The 11,517-nt window shown below is 39.8% G+C and overlaps 1 pseudogene; it reads left to right on the top strand.

Annotated features, from left to right (window-relative positions):
- The window catches only part of LOC102479687 (40S ribosomal protein S7-like), a 19,122-nt pseudogene extending 13,668 nt beyond the window's left edge, over window positions 1-5,454 (top strand).
- The last annotated feature ends 6,063 nt before the right edge of the window (window positions 5,455-11,517 follow it).

The raw sequence follows: 11,517 nt of genomic DNA, 5'->3' as shown, positions 1-11,517 counted from the left end.
AAAAACCCCCCCAAAAAAAAAAAAAAAAAAAAAAAAAAAAAAAAAAAAAGGTGAGATCCAGTGAAAGCAGCCTTCCAAAATGGAGGAGAAGGGATTGCTGGTGTGGCCATCCTCCCTGGGGGTGATTTCTCACTTTTCCTCTCACTGTCTCTTCATCAAGTGCACACTCCCTGTGGCAAAAACCTAAAACAAACAAAAACCAAAAAAAAACCAAAAAAGAAAGCAGTCATCCCAATGGTTGATTAACCATCAGGAGAACTATGGAAATATGTGATTTAAACACAATGTGTACATAGCTACACCCTCCTGCTCTACCCTTCCCCCCCCCCACACACAAGATCTTGTACATTAAAAAAAAGGGAGAAAATCCATCTTAAGGGATTATAAATGAGTTAAGGGATTATAAAAGATTTTTACCTTCTTCTTAGATCTTTAAGGTTTTTTTTGTTTTTTTTTTAACAAATTTTCTAGGGACCAGCATTTAGCGTAATGGCTATGTCACTGAACTCCCATGTAGTCAAATGCAGTTCAAGTACCGGACCCGGTGGCTTAAACTCACACTGGGCACGTGTGCGTGTGTGTCCAAGATCCCGAGAGGAGAATAGAGGAGAAGGGATTGTGGCGTGGCCATCCCCCCTGGGGGGGTGATTTCTAGCTTTCTGTCTTCTGTCTCTCTCTGTCTTTCTGGCAAATGCACATGCCCTAGAGCAAATACCTCTCAAAAAAAAAAAAAATCTACAGTGAATGAGTTTTAATTTTAAATCAAAAGGAAAGTTATGTAGGCTGGCCTTATAGCACAGTGGTTAAGTATTGTATATGGGGAGCTGGATCCCACATGGCCAATCACAGCCCTGGTGGTTTGAAAAACATGCTGGGCATTGGTGTATTTATGCCCAGGGTCCTGATGGGATGGAAAAATGGAAGAAAAAGGATTGCAGCACGACCAGGCCCCATTGGGGGTCAGTCGCTTTCTTTCTCTCTCATGTGCAGTTGCCTTCTGGCATATATTTATGATTTTGAGAGGGAGAAAATTATTTCTAGATCATTTAATAATATTTACTGGGTACCTACTATGTACGAGGCACTGTGCCATTTGCTAAAGAGGAAGCAAAGTGTATAAAACATGGACCTCACACTGAAAGAGATTAGGCAACATTAAAATTCCCTACTGTATTTGTAAGTTATAGAGACTGAGCTAGGGTGAATTGCAAGAACATGAAGGCAACTCATTTATAGTCTCTCTTCGATTCAACAAATTTTTACTGAACAACTATGTTCCAGGCTCTGTCTTGGACACAGAAGACACCAAACCAAATAAGAAGCTACCTTTGCCCTCCTGTTGCTCACAGTCTAATGGGGAAAGGTGGGACAGTAATTTATATTAAGTACACAAAGTAAAAAAATAAAGATAAGCAGGATAAAATCTGGGAGCACAGAAGGTGATCAGTTCTGAGAAGGCTTTCTAGATGACAACTGGGCTGGAACTTGCAGGTGAGCAGGGTTTACCACATGTGAGGGTAGGAGTATGGTGGAAGGTATTTTGGGCAAAGGCCTGAAGGAAGAAGGCCTTGGGTGAGCAGATTTAGGATCCTAAAGCCTAGATAATGGTGTGGTCCTGGATAGTGAGACAGGTGCCAAACCATGGAAGAACTCAGCATGCACAGCCAAAAATGCTTAGACTTGCTTTTGGCAGTGCTATGGTTTGTAAGTATCCCCAAAATTCATGTGTTAGAAACTTAATCCCTGATGCAACCATGTTAAGAGGTGGAACTTTTTAAAGGTGATTAGTTCATGAAGGCTTTGCCTTCATCAGTGGATTAATGCCATTGTTGTGGAAGTGGGTAAGTTATCAAGAGAGTGGGTTCTCTTGTCCTGCCTTCTACCATGGAATGACTCAACATGAAGGCTCTCACCAGATGCAAGCACCTTGATATTGGACTTCCTAACCTCCAGAACTGTAAGAAATACATTTTGTTTCTTTATATTACCTAGTCTGTAGTATTCTGTTCTACAACACAGAATAGACTAAGGCAGAAGGCAAAGGGGATTTTAAGAAGAGGGTCACATGATCATACTTGCATCCCAGTAGCTGTGTTGGAGATGAAATTGAGAGGAGCAGGCTGAGGATAGAGAAACCATTAAGGGAGGAGTCTGTCTCATTAGTGTCATGTAGAGATGTTGAGAAAGGCCTCAACTAGAGTAATGGAAGCATGGAGAGAACGACTTAGAATGAAGATGAAATCCCCAGGATTTTGTGATAGACTAGAACAGTGAAGCCTCCAACTGCTTGCTGGAAATAGCCAAATAATAAATATTTTGGCTTTGCAAATCAGGCTGCCACATCTATTCAACTCTGGTGTTAGGGCACAAAATCACCTGTAGACTGGCTGTATCTCCACATGAAACCATAGAATCTCATTAGTGTAATGCAGAGATGGACTAGAGCAGTGATTCTTAAGGTTAGCCTGCACTAGAATCACCTGGAGGGCTTGTGAAATCAGATTACTGGGCACTACCCCCAGATCTGACAACTTCCCAGATGATGTTTGTGCTGTTGTTCTGGAAACTTTATTTTGAGAATGTCCTCCAGGCTCATCTAGGTTGTCTCAAATGACAAAATTTCTTTCTTTCTTTCTTTCTTTTTTTAATGACTGGATAGCATTTCATTGTGTATAAATACATTTTAAAAACTCATTTGTCCCCAGAGGGATACTTACATTGCTTCCATTTTTTGGCTATTTTCACAGGGTTATTTTATTGAGTCGGTAGATGTGACTACATACTAAGAAATAGTGGAACGATTGATCTTATCACTCTTCTTACTGCCTGAAGGAGTATCCTCTGATCCCACCAGCTAGATATCCAATTTGTGCCCAGGGTGTCTGTAGTTCACATCCTCTCCCAGCACTTCTTCTCTTCCTTGTGGGGGGTCAGGTACATACCCAGCAGCCTGCTGGACTCATGCATTGAACCAGGAGCAGCTACATAACCCCAGCTGGACCCACTAGATTACTCTTCCTGGAAACTTGGCTATTTCTGGAACACAGTCATTCTAATCAGTCTGGGAAGATTCTTCAGCTGGGGACATATATACTTGGGGACTGTGTGGTAGAAACAGGCACACTAAAGCAGAGGGAAGAAAGCAAAGCAAGCACAGAGAAAAAGATAAACCAAAGATCATGTAGCAAGAGAGAGGAAGACATGGAGAATGAGAAACAGAGAGTGGAAAAATGGTTGCCTTGGTCCTGCCCATTTCCTGTGAAAGGATCCAAAGGCAAATAAAGATGAGCTCTGGGGCCAGAAGACTTTGTTTTGAACCCACCCCCTTACTGCTTATTAACTACATAATCTTGGACAAATACTTGCTCTGTGCCTGGTTTTCTTGTCCACATAAGGGTGCTAAACAACAAAATCCTCCTGCTTGTTTACTACGGCCATGCCTCAGTTATTCTATGATAACCAGGGTGTGGGCTGGGGTTATGTATATTACAGTTCCAACCCCAACTCTGCCTTTTACTAGGTTTAGGATTTGGGATATTTATCTCCTCTAAACCCCACTTTTTCATCTGTAAAATGTAAATAGACCAATCTTACAGGGATGTTGAAAGCATCTGGGTAATACAGTATAAGGCTAAGTGGTTTACTGGTCAATGTTTTAGTTTTTTTTTTTTTTTCAGAAGTTTTTGCTATAGGGCCCGTGTGCTCGCCAGAGACAGAGAGACAGAGAGCGAGAAATCACCCCCCAGCAGGTATGGCCATGCCGCAATCCCTTCTCCTCCATTCTCCTCTCGGGATCTTGGGCACGCGTGCACCTGCCTGGCATGAGTTTAAGCCACCGGGCCTGGGATGCGAACTGCGGTCTACTACATGGGAGTCCAGCAACACAGCCATTATGCTAACTGCTGGTCCCTGTACTGGTCACTGTTTTACAAACAGCTCTGTGAACAGAGGAGTCCCGACTCGTAGTGTTTATTAATGTTTATAGCATAGATACTCCCACCATTGCCAATTTCAAGGTACCTATGTAACGTCATTGAATGTGGAATTGGAAAGATACATAATGTAGTGTTTACACCTTACAGATACACTAGATATTACCTGAACCTAGCTAGTAAAATAATTAGGAACTGATGAGTTGTTTTATACTTGTTCTTAATGTACTTTATTTAATTGTGAATTTATGTAATTTCGTTTCTAATAATGGCCATGTTTAATAACGGGCTTGGAAAATTCTTGAACACTGAGTAATCAGCTCTTGCAAGCCTATCCCAGCTGACCTCACGTACTAATGAATGAGCCATGTAGGTTTAGAAGATAACTCAATACATGAAGTACTCAGTAAAAGTAGCCTAGGTGATTCTTGCCATTTCTCTTATTATACAATATATGATTGCTGTAGAGAAAAAAAGGGGAAAAACACATGTTAACAGAACCTTTTGTGAATTTAGGGTCACTTAGTTTTATTAAGGAACATAGACTGGAGGTACACATATGCAAAACAATCTACTCATGGCTTCAATTCAGAACTGGGACCTGAAAATATGGGGGCTCAAAGGTTTATAAAAATTAGGATTAGGATTTATTGTGGGGGAAGTAGAAAGTAAGCAGGGACTTGGAAACAGAAAGGAATGTACTAAAGAAGTTGTTTGCACTTATGTTGAGGAGAACCATGTCTTGAGCAGAGGAGTATAGTGAGTGCAACTCTCAACTCAATCTTCAACCAGAAAGCCAATCTGATATTTGTTGGAAAAGCAGCAACCATACTGAAGAAGTCTGTAGAAACCATCCTTTCTCCCCCCTGCAGTCTGTGTTATAATACAGGACTTCCCCTCTGAACTCGGGCCTGGAGAGAGAACTGACTCCGTGTGTGAGAGAGTGGGCTGGGCACCGGAAGGGGCTTGGGCAAGGGCTGTTCAATGAAGAACAAAAGCAGAAATGTGTGTGTGGGCAGTAGAATGGATCTCAGGAGAGTTTTTAGAAATCTGTTTTTATCAAAAAAGAGGAAGAGAAGATATGTTGGCAATTAGGAAGGGGTGATATTTTTTTCTTATAAAATAGAAAATATATATATACACTTATAAAAATATCTGGCAGGCAATACACCAAAATGTGAGTGGTGGTTGTCTTTGGGTATGGAGTATGAGTTGTTTTTATTTGTTTTCTTTTCTAATTCTTGTAAAGTAAACCTGAGCTCCTTATGTAACGAGAAAGGATATAAACAAAATAGGTAAATATCTCTACAAAACATTAATAGCTGGAGAGAACTGGGACTGATAATATCTGAAAATCATGTGATATTTCTTTTCTCTGCTCCCAGTTTCCCACCTCTTCAACTTCTGCCCTCCACGTTATGTTCATGACTTATCTGCTCAGGGGGAAATGCCAGAGTCATTTGCAGTGGAATGTCAGGGAGATGACCTGGGCTTGGCTGAAAACGAGAGGATCATCAGATGATTACATTATAACCACCAGGGAACATTCTCTACCTTCTACCAAGAGACTGAATAGAGATCAACAAGGAATCCTTGAATTTCTATACTTACATTATTTTCCTACACCATAAACTAGGTGGCTTAAAAACTCCCAAAATGGGCCAACCTATATGTAGTACAGTGGTTAAGTGCTGCACATAGGAAGCTGGATGTCACATGGCTAACCAGAGTTTGAGTCCCAGACCAGGCAGCTAGAAAAACTACAAGCATGGACATTTCTAACATCCTGACAAGGTCAAGAACGTGAGGGCTGGAGGAAAAAGGATTGTAGTGTGGCCAGGCCCTGGTGGAGGATGCCTTCTCTCTCTCCCTACCCTATCCCTCTCTTATATACACATATCCTCTGCCATTAAAAGAAAAATTATTGTCTCATGATTCAGGAGGCCAGAAAGTCAGAAATTAAGGCTTTGACAGGATTCATTCCTTTTGTAGGTGCAGAAGGGGGAGGAGTTCCGTGCCTTTCTCAAAGCTCCTGGTAGTTGTGACATAGCCATAAAGTCAGCACCTAGACCAATAGCCAGAACATGGCCTTTCCAGCAGAATTCTTCCTCTTTGCCTTGATCTTCCCCTTTAAAACCTAGATGTGAACTTTATGCATTCGGAGTAATACATAGTCTATTTTTTGTGTTTGATTTCTTTCCCTCAACATTATAGTTATGAGACTCACCCACGTTGTGTGTGGACATGGCTCGTTTAATTCGAATTGCTGTGTAGATTCTATTATATGACTAATTTACAACTTACTCTACTGTTGGTGGATATTTGAGTTGTTTTTTTTTTCTACTATATACAGTGCTGCCATTAATATTTTCGTACATGTCTTTGATGGTCATATGTACACCTATGTCTAGTGTATGCTTAAGAGAAGTACTGAGTCACAGGGTAAATGTATGCCCAGCTGTAGTAGACACTGCCAGAGTTTTTAAAGTACTTGTATAATTTTATACTTTCATTACCAGTTTATGAGTATTCCAGTTGCTCTATATTATCACAAACACTTGGTATTATCTGTTTTTCTTTTTTTTTAAGAGGGAGATTTTGTTTTTGCTATAGGGTATGTGCACTCAGCAAAGAGAGAGAAAGAGAGAAAGACAGAGAGACCAAAAGTGAGAAATCACCCCCTGGGGACATAGGCATGCCACAACCCCTTCTCCTCCATGCTCCTCTCAGGATTTGGGGCACACATGCACATGTGCCCAGTATCAATTTCACGTGGCTGGGTCCAGGACTTGAACAGCTGCTAGCCATGTGGGAGTCCAACAATGCAACCACTACACCATCTGCTGGTCCCTATCTGCTTTAATTTTAACCGTTCTAGGGAATGGTGATATCTTTTTTTTTTTTTCAATCTATGTATGTCTTTATCGATACGTTTCTTGTAAGCAACATATAGACACCCCCATTTTTTCAACATTAGCCAATTTTTGTCTTTTTATTTTAGTTTTTCTAGTTTTAATTAATTATTAATTTACACTCATTCACTGAGCACTGTCACAACATATACAATGTGGTTTCCCAGGACTAGCAGGTGGCATGGTGGTTAAGGTGCTAGATACTCCCACATGGCTGACCATGGTTCAAGTCCTAGATTTGGTGGCTTGCCTTCTTGCTTCCCCTCTCTCTCTCTCTGTATCTCTCTGATCAAATTGAAATAAATGAATGAATAAATAAAATAAATAATATTTTAAAAATGTGATTTCCCGTTTAGAATATATGCATAGTGGCTTAATCATACATGTTATCATCAATAATTTTCCATTTCTAGTTTCAGATATATATGTGTGTGTATATATATATATACACACACACACACACACATATATATATATATATATATCCCCCCTATTTCTCGCCCTCTGCCATTCCCACCCTCTTTCCACACTATCTTAGGTGTCTACAATTGTTTTCCTTCCCCGTCCCCACATTTTATTGATTCACAAAATTTCTTAAATAATCTAACTACTTTCAATAGCAAGTTCACCTGATATATACATATCTGTGAATACATGTCTGACTTTAGGTGTGAAACTCTGAGTAGAATGAATATACTATAAGGTAGCACCTAGCTGATGCTATATAGCTTACTATGGTCATTAAATAGGTATTTTTCAATATATTTTTTAACTTCAAGAAAAGAAGTTTTCTCTTTAATAAATCAAATAAAAGCTAAGGAACTTTGCTTAAAACTTAAAGCCAGGAAACAGGTTAGAATTCTGTTCAAATAGGAGGTACATGAACCTATCGGCCGCTTGGGAATATAGATATCTTTTAAAATAAGGTATTCAATAATAGCAGTGTTCATAAGAGTAAACAAAACAAAAACTGGACTTGATTAATGGCATAAAAAGATGCTTATAATATATTAAGTTTAAATGAAGTTATAAACCTCTAAAACTATTTTTTTTAAAAAAAAGCAACAGAAATAAATCTATACATCTCTCTCTCACCTCCCATCTTAATATAATCTTAGTATTGTTCTGTTCCCTCTGCCTGAACTGCTTCTCCCACAACTCTTCATAGATTCTCATTTCTGGATTTGGTCACGGAGAGTTAATATGGCTTGGACCAGCGTGGTAGCGGTGCAGATAGAGAAAGTGGGTGGATTTAAAACATAATTTGCAGACTGTACCACTAGGGCTTAGATTGTTCTATGCTTTAAGAGGAAAGATGGGAATCAAGCATGACTGTTTATAACCTGAATTACTGTCTGAATGATGGTGCCACTAACTGAGATGAGGGAAGAACGAAGAAATAGGCTGAGGGAGAAAATCAAAAGTTTTGTTCTAAAAATAGTAGCTTCATGATGAACCCAGAGATGATGATGAAAGATTCTAGGGACGATATTAACAAGCCAAATGGAAGCATGAGCCTGAACTCAAGGGAGGGGTTGGGGCTAGAGATAAAAGCTTTGGAGTTATTAGCATATGGATAGCTTTTGTAGCCATGGGCCTAAAAATAACCTAGGGAGAGGAGAGAGCCGGGATACACTAGAGAAGGAAGCCCAAGACGGAGCCCAAGTTTTTTCAACATTCACAAACTCATCAGACAAAAAGCAAAGACAAAACAGCTTGAGAAGGAGGTTGGCATTCTGGGAAAGAAAAACTCAAGAGTGTTCAGTGTGGAGAAAGTATCAATAGCAAGAGAATATAATCAACTCTGCCATTTGCTTTGGAGAATTTGAGATCAATGAAAACTAAGACCTGGCCCTTGAGTTTGGCAGCCTGAAGATGTTGATACCTGGATGAGAGCAGGGTTTTGTTGCTGTTACTGGTGTTGGGGTTGAGATCAGAAGGATCTCAGGGGAACAGCAGCCTGCTTAGAGTGTGCTGAAGAGAAACTGGGAGCAAAGAGAGAGTGGTGAGCCTCTTATGTGTGTAGATGTTACAGTATCTATTGTTTCCCCAAAACTTAGTACACTGTGCCTGACGCACAGTAGATGCTCACTGACATGTTGAAATAATGCTTCTTAAATAAAATCCTGGGTCCAACTCCTATACCAGAAAGTGCCACTATGTAGCCTTGGACATATCACTTAGGCTCTTACCATATCTCTCATCTGTTAAGTGGGAAAATCACAAGTTAGGAAGAACAATATCAGCCTCATGGTATTATTGTAAAAATGGAATAAAAAAACAAAGGTGAAATATATTGCTTTGAAGTCTGTGGCTCATCATACAAACGTGAGTTAAGGTTCTTGTGAGCAGATGACAGAGAATCTACCAGACCCCAGCTCTCTGAGACACCTGGCACATTGTCCCTGAAATTTTACTTGCAAAGTCAATTCAAATTGGCTTCAATACAGACACTTCCTCATGAACTGAATGTCAGCCAAAAGACACAGAACAAAGAGCCGCAGTAATTGTTAGCATCTCAAACAACAAGGCTGTGTTTACCGGAGATGCTGGTTTTAGGTTCAACCTTCTCGAAGGAAGTCTTTATGCACCAATTAAAAAAATTCCGTCAGGCAGAATTCTTTCTTAAAATTTAATTACTTATTTTACTAGTGGTCATTATACTTACCAGAGAGAGACAGAGAGAGATGGGAGGAAAGAAAAAGCACCCCTCATGGTGATTCTACAATCCCTTCTCCACTTCTTTTTCCTTTTGGGATTTTGAGCATGCACACACACATGCCTAGTATGTTTCCCAAGCCACTGGGTCTGGGACTCAAACTGCGTGGTCAGCCATGTGGGATCTAGCTGCCTTAATCACCAGGTCACAAAACCAGCTCAAAGTTTATTTCTTTATTTCTTCCATGAGTGAGATAGACAGTCAGAGATAGACAGAAAGAGAAAGACCATACCCTCAACAGGGTCTTGATGCCACCCTCAGCCCTCAGCCAGCCCTGGATCATGGGTAGGCATGTGCCTAGAGTACTCAGATAGATCTCCAGACTTGAACTAGGAACCTTCCCATGTGGGATCGCCTTGTGTATCACTGCATTTTACCACAATCTGGGCCTTCTACTAGACAGAATTTTACAAAGTTTTTTTTTAGAATTATTTTTTATTTAATTTTATTTATTTATTTTTAATTTGACCAGAGAGGAATAAAAAGAGAGGGAAAATGAGAAAGCCAGCCACCAGGTCCAGGACTCTCGAACTAAAGTCAGTCATGTGGGAGTCCAGTGCCCTTAACCAGCATGCCACCTGCTGGCCCCTAAGCAGAATTTATTTATTTATTTATTTATTTATTTATTTATTTATTTATTTATTTATTGCAGAATTTTAATAACATTTCCTAGGGACATGAGATTGAAGGATTTACCAACATCCATTAGAATCGGGAATCTACAGAGGTGACTGAAGCTATGCTCTAAACTCCATCTTCTAGATCCCCAAAACACTCAGTCAGAAGCCATTTTAAATCTGAGGTGTGTCCTGGAGTGTTCAGGGACCAAGGTGACTGAGGTTATGCTCTAAACCCCATCTTCTAGGGGCCCTAAACACTCAGTCTATCTCCATACACTAAGTGTCTAGACAGGCCTAGGTGCACAGTAGCCAAGCTTCTGAATACTTTTAGGGTCATTGAAATCCTCAACCCTATTGAACTCCATGCATAAAGGAAGAAACTCCTTTTTATAAATCTGAACTCAAAATCTCTTTCTGTGGATACCACGTTGCAAAACGCATTGGAGGAGAGATTTTGTCACAGAATGACTAGAAACCACTGCACAGGCACAAGAAATATGAGAAACCAAGAAAATATCTCCCCCCTACAGGAAAAGAACAATCCTTCATCATCCACAGACAGTACAGTGGAACTCATGGAAATGTCCGGTAGAGAATTCAGAATATTCATAGTGACAAAACTAAACAACATGCAAGAGCTGAGAGGCAACAAACTCTAGAAGATGCAAGAGAAAAGAGACAATGAATTCCAGGAGGTGAGGAAGTTCTTGCCTGATCTGAAAGAGGAAGTACACACCATAAAAAAGAATCAAATGGAGCTATTAGAGATGAAGATAATACAGGAAATCAAAACCTCCTCAAATGTATTGAAAACAGATTAGTCCATGCAGAAGATCGAATCTCAAATGTTGATGGCAAAACCTTTGACCTAGAGAAAAATAACCCAAAATTCTGAGAAAATAAACAAAAAAAAAAGAGAGAGAGAGAGAGATAATAGTATATAAGAAATACTAAGTACCATTAAGTGCCCAAACATCCTGATAATCGGTATCCCAGAAGGTGAAGAAACTAATAAGGGCATTGATAATCTAGTCCATGAAATCCTGGAAGAAAACTTTCCAAATCTAGAGAGGCATTCAAATATCCAGACCCAAAAAATAAAAAGGACCCCGAATAGAGTCAACCCAAGAAGATCCTCTCCAAGACACATCATAGCCAGATTGGCCAAATCTATACACAAAGACAAGATACTAAAATTGGCAAGAGAGAAACGTCAGGTTACTTATAAAGGTTATCCAATCAGGTTAACCTCAGACCTCTCATCAGAAACAATGTGAGCAAAAAAAGAATGGAAAAAATATATTCAAAATGTTAAGTGAAGAGAGGTTTCCACT

The sequence above is a fragment of the Tupaia chinensis genome, unplaced genomic scaffold (assembly GCF_000334495.1).
Source record: "Tupaia chinensis unplaced genomic scaffold, TupChi_1.0 Scaffold000227_1, whole genome shotgun sequence".
Lineage (NCBI taxonomy): Eukaryota > Metazoa > Chordata > Mammalia > Scandentia > Tupaiidae > Tupaia > Tupaia belangeri.
This window is presented reverse-complemented; position numbering and strand designations above follow the sequence as displayed.